General features: G+C 37.1%; 1 long non-coding RNA gene across 1 annotated transcript in view; it reads right to left on the bottom strand.

The window, feature by feature from the left end:
- Positions 1 to 15,857, bottom strand: part of LOC145666440 (uncharacterized) — a 399,556-nt gene that overhangs the window by 292,225 nt on the left and 91,474 nt on the right. The window lies entirely within an intron of this gene.

The following is a 15,857-nucleotide window of genomic DNA, read 5'->3' as shown; positions in this document are numbered from 1 at the left end:
GACCTCACTCCACCCGATTTTCACTTCTTCCCTCACTTGAAGGACCACATAGGAGGCCGTCGCTACGCCTTAGACAAGAAGGTGAAACACTTCGTGACAACGTGGCTGGACACGCAAGGGCAGGATTTTTATCAGGAGGGAATCTTCAAACTCGCACCACGACGCAACAAGTGCATCTAGCGATATGAAGACTAGGTTCGAAAAAAAACTAATGTATGCTGCTAATGTATCTGTTAGCTGTATTGCTTGTATGAAAAAATATATACATGTTTCACTGGAGGCTGTGTAACCTTACTTTCTGATCACTTCTCGTAACGTAAGTAAAGTCAATATTCATATGAAATAAAATAATGCAGATTTAGTGTAAATATTTATTTACGCTTATCTTTATATATAAACATATGAATTCTTCTTCTTCTTATAGTTGCTGACGTGGATGATAACATTTGAAGGTCCACTGAAGTTTCTAATCATTTTCCTAAAGCTTTGTGATTTCATTCAGTTCGCTGTTCGTATCAAACACTTCATTTCATAACCACTATACATTTCATATGATCGACGTTCGAAACATATCCTATTTTTGTAGTTTTGTGACGATTCCATCAGCCGAATATAACACTTTCTTAAAAAAGTAAGTTGAATAAATGATTGGTTTTCCAAAAAATAGAAGGAACGGTAGATGTTATCGGATCATTCTAGACGTGTGATATCCAAAATTGTTTCAGTAATCTATAAGTTCTTGTACATCTTATTTCATTATGTCGAAATGTAGTGACTTGCTATATATGATAAGAAGAAGAATTCATTTACAATTATCCACTAATAGTTACACAAATACCATGTGATAGTATACAATGAAATGAAGAACTATTCGATGAAATTATCTTGTGGAGGTCATTTTGTAATTGGCTAAATAAGCACATTTCTCAGAATTGTGTAAAATTTCATAAAGTACGTAGGTAAAGTTTCTTCCATCAACACTAACCAAAGAACCAGGGGAAATTTGTTGCATGGAGTAACTGCCCGTAATCAAAACGAAATTCCTCTCTTGTAATAAGTGTTCAGTTCAAAGAGTTACACTGCACTTTCATATTAATCGAATACTTTTTTATGTAAATACATTCCGTAGGATATCTCAAAAATTAAAAATCTTGTAATAGAAAGAAAAAGGAGAAAACTTTTCACACACACTACGCAGCCATTTCATTCTCGTCGTATTCTGAAAAAAAAAAAAAAAAAAAAACATCAAATGCTTTCTTATCACAGGCACTGAGTTATTTCATTTAAATCGAGTTTCAAAACATACAGTTTCGTGGGATTTTCATTCGCATAACATTTTGTGATCATTTTGTGATCACTATTTCTTCATTTCATTTCACCGATCTACATTTTGCTCATTGTTTATACCCTCATAAGCGAAGAAACACAACGAAATGATGCTTAGACAAAGAGAAGTAACAGCAGAAAGGAAGATTTCATACTCTGTACGATACTTATGCAGTGGAAGTGTTGACATATTTCTTCTAAACCAATACCCATTACCAGTGATTGAAGTTCTTGAATACAACTTAAAATAATTACAATTGATGGCACTGAGAATTTCTGAGCTATATAATAGCGTAGTAATCGAATGTTACTTATCTAAACTGACATAAAAATACTTGTAAGTTGTCCGCTTCATCTGAATATCAGAGAGCTATTTTTGCCGAAAAAATACGTTTTTTCCGCTCACCTGAAAAACAGGGAGCTATGGGCCAAAATGGAGTAAAAAATTAAGCAAAAATCATTCCCAGGGTCACAATAATACCCATGAGAGTGATAACGTGACACCAAGAAGAGAGTAAAAACCGGATTATACGTTTTTTCAAGTACTTTTTTATCCGTTGCCATCTTATATTCAGGTTAATTCCTGAATGTGGAGAGCTTCTTCTGATTTCCGAAAGATTATCTTCCACCATATTTTGGATGTTGATCTCCACCTGTTCTATGTTTTCTTTTAATTTTTCCCTTAACACTTCTGGACTTAACTCTTCGGACTGACAATGAGTAACTGATGCTTTTGTTTGGTTGAAACTGCTTTCGATTCTTTCTATAATCTCTTTCTGCAAATCGTCACACATTTGTTTCTGACAAAACTGCATCTTCCTATCATGTTTCTTAGTTTGTTTGTTGACTTTCTTCCGGACGAAGTCTTTTAGTTTTTTCTCGCTGTCTTCTAGCTTCTCCCGGACGTCTGCATCTATGAAGCCAAATGCTTCTTCCTCGTAGTCTCTTTCATCTTCTTCTTTAACGTAGGATAAATTTTCAAGAGAGTCATTTGATTCTACGTTTACCTGTGTGGCTTGGTCAACCATTCTACGGTGGCCTTTTTGCGTTTTTTTATTATGAGCTTTTGGACGCATTTGGACTGCTTTGTCCCTGGTATTGAGGAGGGGAGGTTGCTCGGTTATATAGCTGCGGCCTTTTTGAATTTTCATGTTTTTTGTTGAAACCATCGATGTTTGTAGTTTCTTATTTTTTGTTTCAGGCTTTTGTCTTTCTTCGCCAATCATACATTGGGAATCGTTTTCTATCTTCATCTTTTCTATTTTCATCTTGAGTATGTGCTGATTTGCAATTGGTATTTCTGACGTGAAGGGACCGTACAGATACATCTTGTGTGTACAATTAACTTTTAAGTCATCTTCTGCAAGAAACCCGTCTCTAACGAGGTGCAGAAAAAAGTCATCTTCTGGTTCTTCAGGAAAGTTAACTAATTCAAGCAGTCCCTTGCTTGCCTCCTTTATGGCTTTCAAGTAGCAGGAGTAGCAACCTCCTTTTAATACCTTCGAGATTGGAATAGATGGGTTAATCTTACTTTCATACTCAGCTAATCCGTTGTTGAATTCTCTCGAATGGTCAGAAGTAGTAGGTGACATAAATCCAGTTTTTGATGATGTGCTTTGTTTCGACATATTTGTAAGCGTAGACTCATCATTTTGGTTCGAACATTTCAGTTTGATGCTTGGATTGATCGACTCTGGGACAGATGAGTGAAGTGGAGCGAACACATTATTAAACTCGCTCGAGTCGTCAAAAGCACTAGGCGCCTCAAGTCTATCTTTAAGAGATGCACTTTGTCTAGATTCATCTGTAATCGTAGACGTATCAGATGGATTCGTAGGTTTTATTCTGACTCTTGGACTAAACATGTTTTAGTTTTTATAATTGATCCTGATCCTGTTTGCAAATTTTAGAAGTACACATAAATCAATGGAAACGTGCATACATTGTTTAAATATATAAAACAATAGGGAGAATAATAATAGCAACAAAAGTTAAAAAATATTAACATTAAAAATGGGAGAGCTGTAAATAAATATTTGATAATTAATATAATTGTATTTCGACTTTCATTTCTTATTCCAGTTAACATAAAAATAGGTGAAAGCAGCAAAATAAGAATGATTTGACAAATGAAAATTATTGTTAATCAAAATTAAATTTAAATCAATTTATTTCAACATTTTTATTGTGTATGTTGATAATTTCAAAATTTACACGAGTGTTGGGGAAAAAATTCTGACACATAATGTCACTTCAATGTATGTCAACACCCGAGGGTATTGCTTTCCTTAGCAAGTCTAGTGCAGTGTAGAGGTGTACAGTGGGTCACACAAATTTCTGATTTACAAAGTCCGCGAGATAGGCAACCCAACTAACGCCTGCTCCAAGATTAATTACGCCTGGTAGTAGCTAGCACAGCAGTGTGAAGTTGCCCCCACCTATTAAAAGTACAAATCGTAAAGAGTATTTTAGTGCAGAACTGGAGCGAAACGTTGACTGACGAAATGACAAAAGGGAGTCTTTGGATACTTGAACTCACAGTACTTCTTGTTTGTATGATACACACATAAAATTATGCACGACCACTTGAAAAAATATACGGATACCAGAGACGCCGAAGAGAAGATAACAGCCGGGGGACTTAGTTAATCTTATAATTAATCAAATGAGGATTATACAAACAAGTTTACATAGGTCATATAACTATACATATCCGCGTATCAAATAATATACGGATAGATTATGCGGTATAATATGCTAGGTTATTTTCTTTTAACTAACCCAAAGCTTTCCGCGGGGGGCGCGGGGGCTCAGTGGTAGAGCGTTCACCTCCGGTGCTTGGGGTCCCTGGTTCGATCCCAGCTCGCGCCGTGTGGACTTTGTGGTGAACAAACACCGTGCTCGTGGGTTTTCTCGGGGTTCTCCCGTTTCCTCCCACTTTCTTCATTCCACCATTTCACTCATCTCTCATTATCACCGTCTCCTTTAGCCTAACCGGCATAACCGTGGGACGTTAAACTTAAAGATTTCATTTCATTTCATTTCCAAAGCTTTCCGCCGAGTTTCGCGCTAGTCCTACCTGCAAATCAATTAAAAGTATGGATGGATCGTTTGGGGGGAAGAATCCAACCCCCAATGAAAATTTTCGGGGTCTAACAGGGCGTGAATTCCTAGGTTCCGGCGGTGCTGATTTACACGTACTACTACTTCGAAAGAAGAAATTGTTGATTTCATTATTCGTCAAATAATTTTTGAAAATACTAACTAGTGGCAATTTATTTGTAAATATTAAAAAAAGCAAAATTCGATAACACTCAAACGAGTTGGAGAACTTATTCCTTATTAACGTGTTTCCGTTAGGTTACAAATATAACTGAGGGTTCATGATTTGTATAATATTTGTGAAATTTTACACATTGAGACACAAAGAGAAAAGGGGATAATATAGTGTCAATAAACAACTTAAAAATGCACGAAATTAAAGTATAATACCAAATATAGAACCATTCACAGATTTAACTCTGTAACTTGTTTTCTCCATTCATTTTCTTTCCTTTATTTTCAGGATTACATCATCACTGAATTTCTCCACTGGAGATTACCTTTCACTTAGCAGCATCCAACTGGAGCTCAGCCTTGTAAATGAAACATTTTGAAAAGGTTAAACGGCGAAAGCGGGAATCGAACCCGGGCCACCAGATTAGAAAAGGTACAACTCTAACCACTTATTTAAAGCGTTACCTCTCCCGGCTTGCCTAAATAAAGAGCGTTTACTATTCGCTCAAAACAATAGCTTGTTAATAGACAGATTGATTGGAAAAACACAGGATCGGAGGGCATTATATCACTGTATTCACTAAATGATCAACATTACAGATTGTTTTAAAAACAAAATACAAAACTCCTTTATTTTGAATCAAATACGACGCGTGTATTATACTCGTAAACAAACTAAAGACTGCGTAGTAATCGTGGTTAAGTGATCAAGGCGCTAGACCAGTAATCTAAACACTGGCGTCGTAAGCTTTTTAAATCTGGCGGGGGGGGGGGGGTCGGATGAAACAAAATCAAAATTCTTTTTCGGACGAAAGTTACATATACATAGTAGTATAGTTTCTTTAAATATACTTGACTAAAGTCTGGGGGGAACGCGAACCCCCGACACTCCCACTATCGACGCCCGTGATCTGAAGGTAGTCGAATCGAATCGGATCCACGAACGACCAGTACTTTTTTTTTTTTTAGGTGGCGATTGATCGGCGATGACACACGTTTTATTTCCTTCTGATATTTGAATACTCGGATGTTTAAATACTTGAACTATCAAATTTTCACGAATAATAATAATAATAATAATAATAATAATAATAATAATAATAATAATAATAATAATAATAATAATAATAATAATAATAATAATAATAATCTCATAGAAGATTAAACGTTAGTAGCTTATAATCCCTCAGGGCATAACATTACAACCAGAAATGTAACATTTGGCAAGAATATTTCGGTTTTCTTTAGTGTTGTTCACGAGAAGAGGAATTTTTCATCTCGTTTCTGAAACAAAACAACGCTTTGGTTTAAAATTTTGGTAGTTGCAAAGGTGTGTCCTGGAGATCCAGACATCTTCCCGAAATCCCGACTTATCTGTAAGTTTTGTCTAATTTTAGGCAACTTTAAAAATTTTAATGCCATTATTATTATTATTATTATTATTATTATTATTATTATTATTATTATTATTATTATTATTATTATTATTATTATTATTACTGAAAATTTAAGACCTCAATATTAGGTCCTATTGCAATGTAAATAAGCGTACTGAAGTTGATAGGAAAAGAAAAGGAAAGGATAAGAGATAATTATAGGGAAAACATAAGAGCTATTACTATCCGAAAGGAAACGAAAGGTGAGAAAGAAGGTGTCAGCTCCTGAACAATATTAATATCGAAACTCCGGATGCCTAAACAGAAATTAAGTAGGATTTGTCTTCACCACGATATATAGTAACACGATTTCTTTGGCTAAAAGACTTTGGATTATGTATGCGTTATATTGATATTTTAACAAAATATAATACCAATATAAAAAGAATAGTTCCTATTTACAAATTTTGGTTGAACGGATATATGCAACGTGTTGGAAATGGCGATCGAAAATATTATTATTTCTAGCAGTGGGAGTAATAATGTAAGACGTTCGGAATAATTGCTCGAAACAATATTGTTTCAGATACATTTACGACTCATACTAGACCCTAAGCATGACCCTTAGGGGTCGTATTCATGAATTGTTTGCTAGACGCGTTACGTTTTCCACCACAGTACGATTCAAGGCTGTAGACAGACATGTGATGTCATTTTGCTAGTATTTCCCCTGTGAAGAAAGCTGTCTCCACTCTAACTCGTAAGACCGAAAGAAATTGAGCATTTTCCATTTTATTACACATCAGAAGTATGCATATTGTAGTTCATAAAAAACTTTCCTCGCCGAGAATCGAACCCGGGACTCTTGAATTACGAAACGGCTGTTCACGCCACCACGTTAAGACTTCCGTGTTAAGTAACAGTAAAAAACACTCGTTTATGAAATAAATTGCACGCGTTGGCGATAACGACGAAACACAGTGATTTCTGTAATAAATAAAATACTATAACGAGAGACTTCAAATTTAAATTAAAAACAAAAATAGACTTATAGTGCAACAGACCAATTTTTTTCTGATTCACCGAAAGTATCTCCATATCTTACTATTATTGCAATTACAAATATCAATATCGAAAAATGCCTGAAGTTCTTTTTCACTTACAAGGAGAAAGCAGACTTTGGTAAACTAACATCGGGGCCATTTTTTGCAAGGCGATTGTGAAATTTAAAGTGTTCATATTACAAACTGGAAGAGCGCAATGGCCTAATATAGCATAGAAAAAGCGTCTTAAAGTTTTCAACTTGACGCATATGTCATGCGTTGCGCAAATTTTTTAAGTGACGTCGTTGCAGAGACAGAAGTGTTTGTGACTTACGTTCTAAGGGATAAGGGTTCGATTCCCGCGGGCATCAACTTTTTATTTTGTTTTTTTGCTTCAATCAATAAAGTAGCCACTTGTAGCTACAAGTAAAATGTTAATTCTCCATATGTTTATAATGAATTAAAATAATAAAAATATTCAAGTCAATTTTAACATTTTTGAATATTTCATGGTAACTGGCAAGGGCGCTGATCCTGCCCCCCCCAAAGCTCATGTGGGTCCCATGAATTTTTATGAATATGTATTTTTTTTATTATTATATGTATTGTTGTATGTATTTTTTTTATGAATGGGCTCCCAAATTGACAGAGAAATTGGCGCCGTTGATAACTGGCAAAAAAAGTCTATTTCGTAAATATACAGGGTTTTCATAAAGTCTGGACGGATTTAATTTGCTTATAATTTTCATAAAAATGCTCATAATGAAATCAAAGTGCAAACGGTAGCGGAAGGATTAAATTTTTAGTTGGCAACACTGTTAGATAAGCAGCATCTCTGAACACGTTGAGAGAGGGAGAGGGAGGGCAAGGGTCAGTTTCTTACCAAATTCCATCCATTGTTGTTTTCATTGTTGTTTCAATGTTGACTGTTAAAAGTAAGTTGTAAGCTGTATTGGCGTGTGTGTCTTTTAAAGAAATAAATAAATGAAAAGGAGGACGGGGCATCCCCTTACTATGCAATCAAGGTGAGACAGTTCCTTGACGAGTAATTCCCTAACCGATGGATTGGCCGCGGTGGCCCGACCGCTTAGCCGCCAACATCACCCGACCTTACCCTCTGCGACTTCTGGCTTTGGGGTCATGTGAAAATTGAAGTTTATGCAAAGAAGCCAAGTGGTTTGGAGAACTTAAAGGACAAAATCAGGGCGTCTGAGGCTGGCATTTCGGATCAAACACGGCGGAACGCTGTGAGTGGATTCCAGCGCCGCCTACGCGAATGTGTGGACGTAAATGGCGCCCAGTTGGAGGTGTGGCGGTGAATGAACTGAGCTGGTGCAGATTACAGGTAAAAATTTAATCCTTCCGCTACCGTTTGCACTTTATTTGATTTCAATATGAGCATTTTTATGTAAATTATAAGCGAATTAAATCCGTCCATACTTTATGAAAACCCTCACGAGTTTTATTATGGTTACCACAGTCGTGTAAAAAATGTTCTTATGCTTCGTGTCTATATCTGCTGACAGTGTGTGCATCACTAGCACTGGCACAAAAGACACGGGGGGATGAGGGTGACATGTCCCCTCCAATCTTGAAACTGAGGAATTGTGCCTCCAATAATCCGATTTGAAATGTGTTTTTTGGGGAGAAATGTGATGTATTGTGTCCGATTACCACAAAGAGAAATGAAATGAAATTTATATTACCTCAGAATATGCATCAATTCTGCCCGCCTCACAATGTTGAAGACAACTCTGCTCCCCTGATCCTCCACAGTATTGTTTTTCAACAGCATAAATATTTTCAGCATCGCTTTGTGGGAACGGTCTTACCGCCCCCCCCCCCCAATATTGGAGACAGATTTTCGCCGCTTAATAGAAGGGGAATAAGTGGTAATCTCCTTTGGTTATAGTAACATCCAGTATTACCAAAGAGGATTTCCTTCTCATCACCCTTGTCATTTTGACACTGTCAACAGATGTAGGCACGAAGCGTCAAGAATATTTTTTACACAACGACTGTGGTAACTATAATATAACTCGTGATATCAATATATTTACGAAATAGATTACATGGGGACAATTAGGAAATACGAATTGTCTTATTTTACATATACAATATCTACACACAATTTCAATCCCTTCGATCCACCCCTTCCCTTCCCGTACGATAATATTTACTTTTTGTGGAAGAGTCCTTAGCCCCAACACTGTTTCTCCGCACAAGCTAAAAACACATGTTTGCTTATGAGGGTAAGACCGTTCCCATAAAGCAATGTTGAAAATATTTATGCTGTTGAAAAACAATATTGTGGAGGATCAGAGGAGCAGAGTTGTCTTCAACATTGTGAGGCGGGCAGATTTGATGCTTATTCTGGGGAAATATCAATTTCATCTCATTTTTCTTTGTGGCAATCGGACACAATTCATCACATTTCTCCCCCAAAAAACACATTTCAAATCGGATTATTGGGGGCACAATCAATCAGTTCCAAGATTGGAGTGGACATGTCCCCCTCACCCCGTGCCAGTGCTTGTAATACACAATCTGTCAACAGATGTAAACACGAAACATAAGAACATTTTTTACACAAAGACTGTGGTAACCACAATATAACTCGTGATATCAACATGAACGGCAGTGCATGGCAGTCAAGTTCCGCGAAGAAAATGAAAACTTGCCTGCACTGTCGTAAGCATATTAAACACGAACAACAGTTTTGGGTAAAATCACCGGTTTCGAGACTTGGTAAAAACCATTTTATTAAGGATAGAAACATGAAATTTACAATTTAAGGAAATATCAGAGAGATGTTCTCATATTCCAAATCTCACATTACTACCTTCAACCATATTCGAGTACTGAACCCCTAAAATATGCAGTTTTCAGGCTCACTGACTCATTCATCAAATTGATTAGGTACTTCCCAATGAGACAGAGACGTGAAACTTCGCACAAAGATACCCTATAACAACTTGAGTACGGAAAAAGTCCGAAATTTGAGGAATGTTCTGTGAGAAAGCTTTTATAGGCAAAAAACTGTCCTTAGCCAAGCAAGAAATCGTTTCACTCACTCACTCATCAAATTGATCAGGTACTTCCCAATGAGATAGAAACGTGAAACTTTGCACAAAGGTACCCTATAATGACGTGAGTATGGAAAAAGTCCAAAAATGATAAATGTGCTATGGGAATTTTTTATAGGCAAAAAACTGTACTTAACCAAGCAAAATATAGTTTCATTCACTCACTCATCAAATTGATTAGGTACTTCCCAATGAGATAGAAACTTGAAACTTTGCATAAAGGTACCCTATAATGACTTGAGAATAGAAAAGTTCCGAAATGTGTGGTATGTGTTAGGAGAAATTTATTTAGTGGAGAACAATTTTCTTAGCCAAGCAGAAATCGGTTCATTCTCTCACTCATCAAATTGATTAGGTACCGTAAAACGGGGCTACTTTGACATTTAGGGTTACTTTGACATAGAGTGGGGCTACTTTGATAGATGAGCAATTCGTGCTTCTTGTGAGAATTGTTGCATATACTTTCATAGATAAAGGCTGATATGGTGTCCACGGTGCGAATTGCCGCAGGGAATGAGAGATTTCTCCCATTGTATTTCTACCCCCCTCAATATCCTTCCTGTCCCTCAATATATAATATAAGGACTTCTAGATCCGCCACTGTTTATTTCCCCCAAAATGAATAATCTAATTCGCACTCTGACGATATATATATCAACGTGTTGTGGAAGGGTGGAAGAGAGTGGATTCAATGTGTCCTGTGCAAAAAATGGGTGTGTGGGTTTTGTAATGGTGGATCAAAAAATCCTCAGTATGCTTGTTACGACTGTGATGTTGACGACTAAGGTTTTTCTGTCCATTGTTACATGTAAAGATAACATACCGGTACATGTGTAATTATGTTAAAAGTAAAGTAGAGTAAAAAATAAAGTAAAAATGTAAGGTAAAGCACCGTGATGTTCAAAGTAAAAGATGTTAAAAGTAAAGCTTTAGAAAAACTTGTATAGTGGTGTATAATGATGTACCACAACAAAATAAAGATTTCGTGCTTATCAAGTATACAGCATACCGTACCTTACACATGACCAAAACAGTGTTTTATACACTTTGCATAAATTCCATATCAAAATAACTCCATACGTTGACTAACTTTGACCTTATGCAGCAAATACATAAGATGTCAAAGTAGCCCCACCCCCGGGGCTACTTTGACCGGTATTTGTTAATTTATTCCCGCCTAAACTTACTTGTAGAGACTTAGGTTTAGTAGTGGATGTGATAGCCTAGATACCCATTGTTAAGATGAGAATAGTATCATTCATTGGTTGCAGAAAGTGTCCCGTGTACACATCTAAACTAGTCCAAAACCTGTCAAAGTAGCCCCGTTTTACGGTACTTCCCAATGAGATATAGATGTGAAACTTCGCATAGAAGCACCCTATAATGACTCGTGTACAGAAAAAGTCCGCAATATGATTAATATGCTATGGGAATTTTTTTGGGCGAGAAATTGTCCTTAGCCAGGAAAAAAAATTGCTTCACTCACTCACTCATCAAATTGGTTAGGTACTTCCCAATGAGACAGAGACGTGAAACTCTTCGTAAATGTATCTTATAATGGCTTAAATGTGAACAAATTCCGAAATGTGAGGAATGTGCTATGGGGAATTTGTCATGGGCGAAAAACTATCCATAGCAAAGCAGAAAACTTTTCATTTACTCACTCATCACACTGATTTGCTAGTTCCCAATGAGATAATGACGTGAAGCTGAGCACAAAAGTACCTTATAATGACTTGAGTGTGAAAAAGGACGGTAATGTGAGGAATATGTTACGGGAAATTTTTCATGGATCATTTTTCATAGGAAATTTAAGGAATGTGCTATGGAATTTTCTATGGGCGAAAAACTGTCCTTACGCAAACGGAAATCGGTTCATTTACTCAATCATCATTGATTAGGAGCTTCCAAATGAGATAGAGAATTGAAATTCTGCATAATGGTACCTACCTTACGTAATGACTTGTGTAAGTAAAAGCTTCCAAATTTAAGTAATATACTATGGGAATTTTTATGGGCGAAGAACTGTTCCTAGACATTAGGTACTTCTTAATGAGATAAAGATGCGAAACTCTCCATGAAGGTACCCTATAACGGCTTGAGAATGAAATTTGAGGAATTTGGTATGAAAAATGTTTCATTGGCAAAAAGAAAAAAGTCCTTACAATCAGAAATCGGGAATGATTCCGTTATTGAACACATCATGTGTATAGTGATAATGTTGTCAGTCGTCCGAGTGGTCGAGTTGGTGCCCTCCTCGCTGGTCTATTGGCTACCACGTGCGCCTTTGGTGTATGGGGTCCTGGGTTCGATTCCCGATGGAAGAGCCTTTGGAATCTTAATTCTCCTCGATGTTTCTGTGTTCGTGCCCCTGTCGTTCTAGGTTAATACAAAAATGAGCTAAGGTCACTGAGAAAAATCCGTTATCAGGACAGCGGTATAGTGTACAAATATACGGGATCCTCATGTTTACTACAGAAAACAATACTTAACGTACGTTATCCATATGCTACATACGTACTGCCCTCTTTCCCGCTTAGATGTTTCAATGTCGTTGCAGGATATCTGACATCTAACAGTCTTCTGTACATTACGTACGTGAGCTATAAGTTACATACGGCCATCTGTATGTGAGATCATGACCGCCTCCATACAGTTCTTTCGTTCGTGCGGAAAGTATGTTTATTCGGAACACTTATACGGAAAGTATGTTTAAAATATACTTTTTCAGTTATACGTTTAGTGTACGTTAAGTCTAAAAACTACAGTATTTACACATGTAACCAACGTTTTTACGTATGCCAAATTTTTTCTCAGTGTGCGAGTAAAATAAGTGAAAGCTAGTAATAAGTAGTTAAACAAGTTAATAAGGCATGTTCTGTGAATCAGTTAACTTTTAAAAACGTGGGCTAAGACACGTACATACTGCCGTAAATTTCGTGGTTGGAAACCCAGACAAGGAAAACCAATATTTTTTTTCAGCAACAGATTAATCGTTTGCTAACTGGAAATCGAACCCAAATCTCCCACGTCAAAGGTGTACTTTAACCATATAGCAACAAGGGAGCACTAAATTATGGAGGAAATTTTCTTTTAATTCCTCAATCCTTAACTGATTTAGACCTAATTGGGAAGCTTCAAGAAAAATCATAAAGTCAACGTGGGAGAAGTGAGTAGATTTCAACTATAAATTATATGTTATCATTGCAATATATATATATATATATATATATATATATATATATATATATATATATATATATATATATATATATATATATCTGCATAAATAATGTTCATTCTGTTATTAATTACAATAGTGGAGGGTATTCCTATGAGACGAAACGGGTACACTATAATATCGTTTATTCTACTATTGCTACACGAATACCTAGATGACCCCCTCTTTCAGGCTCCAATCGAATGCATTGTACAGAGGATGATCCTTTGAGGGGGCGATGGGACTCGGGACGTGCGTGAAAACACGTTACTTTCTCGTATGTTCGGGTTATTTTTTAGCAGAAGGGGTCCCAAAACACAAAATTTACGGGAGAAATGAATAATGCAAGTTCTTAGACCTAACACAATGTAACCAAATCTAACCTTAACTAACCTAAGCTAACTTGAACTAACCTAAACTAACCTAATATTAGTAGAAATAAGCGAAACTCTATCATTTTTTTTTGAAAATTATGCTGGACCCCTACACTAACATAATGTAACACAAACTAATCTAACCTAACCTAAACTAATCTAAACTCACCTAAACTAACCTAACCTAACCTAATGAGAACAGAAATGACCGAGATTGTAAAATTTTTCAGAAACAATTGCTGGACCCCTTCTGCTAAACATTAGCCTTATGTTTAGCTAGAATTGTTGTCCCATTTATGGCACGGCCTCATCGAGATAGGTAGGAGATCTACAGCTCCTACTAGCGGAGGTGAGGCTTCGATCACTAGAAGTGTCCGGGCTTCGTGTGTCCAATGTGGAGAGATCAAACTCTACCGGGAACTTGATGTGGCATAAGTCTTCAATGAGCGTTTAGTGCGTGTTCTTGGGTCCGGAATGGGATACTTATATCCTAACTTATTCTTTCAACCTCAGAAGTAAATGAAGTAGTAGAATTAATCCTTCATCCCAGGTTGTTGGTATTCCCTACAGGGTGCGGGTTCCACGATCCTACTAGGGGAACAGACGCTCCCAAATAGCCATTATCTTTAAAGGGAGAATCTCTACATCAGTCACTAGCAGCGTTCACCCCGCTTCGCTGCGGTCACCCCGGAACGCAATAAACTTTGTTACTTAGATAATTTTTACTTTTTCGCTTTCAAGTGATATGATAAAAACCATAGAAGATTGCAGTAAATGTTAACATTATATCGCCTGTCATTTATGTTAACCCGCCCCGCTTCGCTGCGGTCACCCCCGAACGCAATAAACTTTGTTACTTAGATAATTTTTACTTTTTCGCTTTCAAGTGATATGATAAAAACCATTATAACGCCTGTCATTTATGTTAACCCGCCGAGTGACACGGTCATGCGGGTTGCATATAAATACGTTTATTTTTATACCTATGATGAACTAACAAAGGATTTGTACGTAATGGACACCTGAATGGTCAATTATCTCAAGACACTGGTAATTGAAAATTAAAGTGATATGATAAAAACCATCTAGGGTCCAAATCCTAATAACCCCCCAAAAATAAAAGAAATTGGTTCAGCCGTATTAGCGTGATGAGCGGACAAAGGATTTGTACGTTCTCTTTTATATATATAGATTTGATCTGGTAATGTATGGTGTACCTCTTCCACAAATACTTTGTAGGGAAAATTCCGTATTGCTTGAGCGATCCTACCGGGAGAGGGTGTGGTGGACCCTCTAAATGGCGGTCTACACGTACCATTGGTTTCGGAAGGTAGCTTAGTTATAAAACGTGTACGTCGTACCAAATGTTAAAGATAATTAGCCCTATATTGCTTGGACGAGCCTACCAGGGAAGATTCCTCAACTTCTAAATGAACATGTCTGTACGCAGAGTCTACATCAGTCATTGGCTCTGGTAATGTACGATGTGCCTCTACTGTAATCATAGGTAGTCCCGTGTTATTTGGACGATTCTACTGGGCGGGGAATGTCAGCTTACTGCCTCCAGGGGGACTAAACGGTGACTGGGGAAAGGTGATAATCTAGGGATGCGCACGAGACGAGTCGAGACAAAATTTTTCTGACAAAATTCGAGTCGAGACAAAGCTTTTCCAGTAGAGAAGCATACATTTTTCGAGTCGAGACATCGCTTTTACAGCACATTTTTGAGACGAGACAGCCTCAAATCTTGTCTCATGCGCATCCCTATGATAATCCCAAGTATCTGGGTAACAGGCACGATGGACCAATGGTAGAGCGCTTACCTCCGATGCATGGGTTCTTTGGTGCAATTCCCGGCCAAGGAAGTTGGTGGTTGACAACATCGTGGTCTGTGGATTTTCTCGGGGTTCTCCAGTTTCCTCCCACATTGTCACTCCACCATTTCTTCCATCATCATTCACTTGCTTTGATCATTCGTCTCCGTTACCCTAAAGGGCATAATCGTGGGACGCTAAACTGAAAAAGAGATATCAATTAACTAAATCCCTTCGAAAATGCATAGCCTGCCGCATGCAGCCACACTACAACGAAATTTTAAACAGAATTAAGTTTAAAGCCAATGAATTGACTTTTAGTCACTTTTAAGTGCATAATCT

Source organism: Thermobia domestica, chromosome 12 (assembly GCF_964235325.1).
Source record: "Thermobia domestica chromosome 12, izTheDome1.hap1.1, whole genome shotgun sequence".
Taxonomy (NCBI): Eukaryota; Metazoa; Arthropoda; class Insecta; order Zygentoma; family Lepismatidae; genus Thermobia; species Thermobia domestica.
The sequence above is the reverse complement of the archived record's forward strand: the minus strand, read 5'-3'. Positions and strand labels throughout refer to the sequence as shown.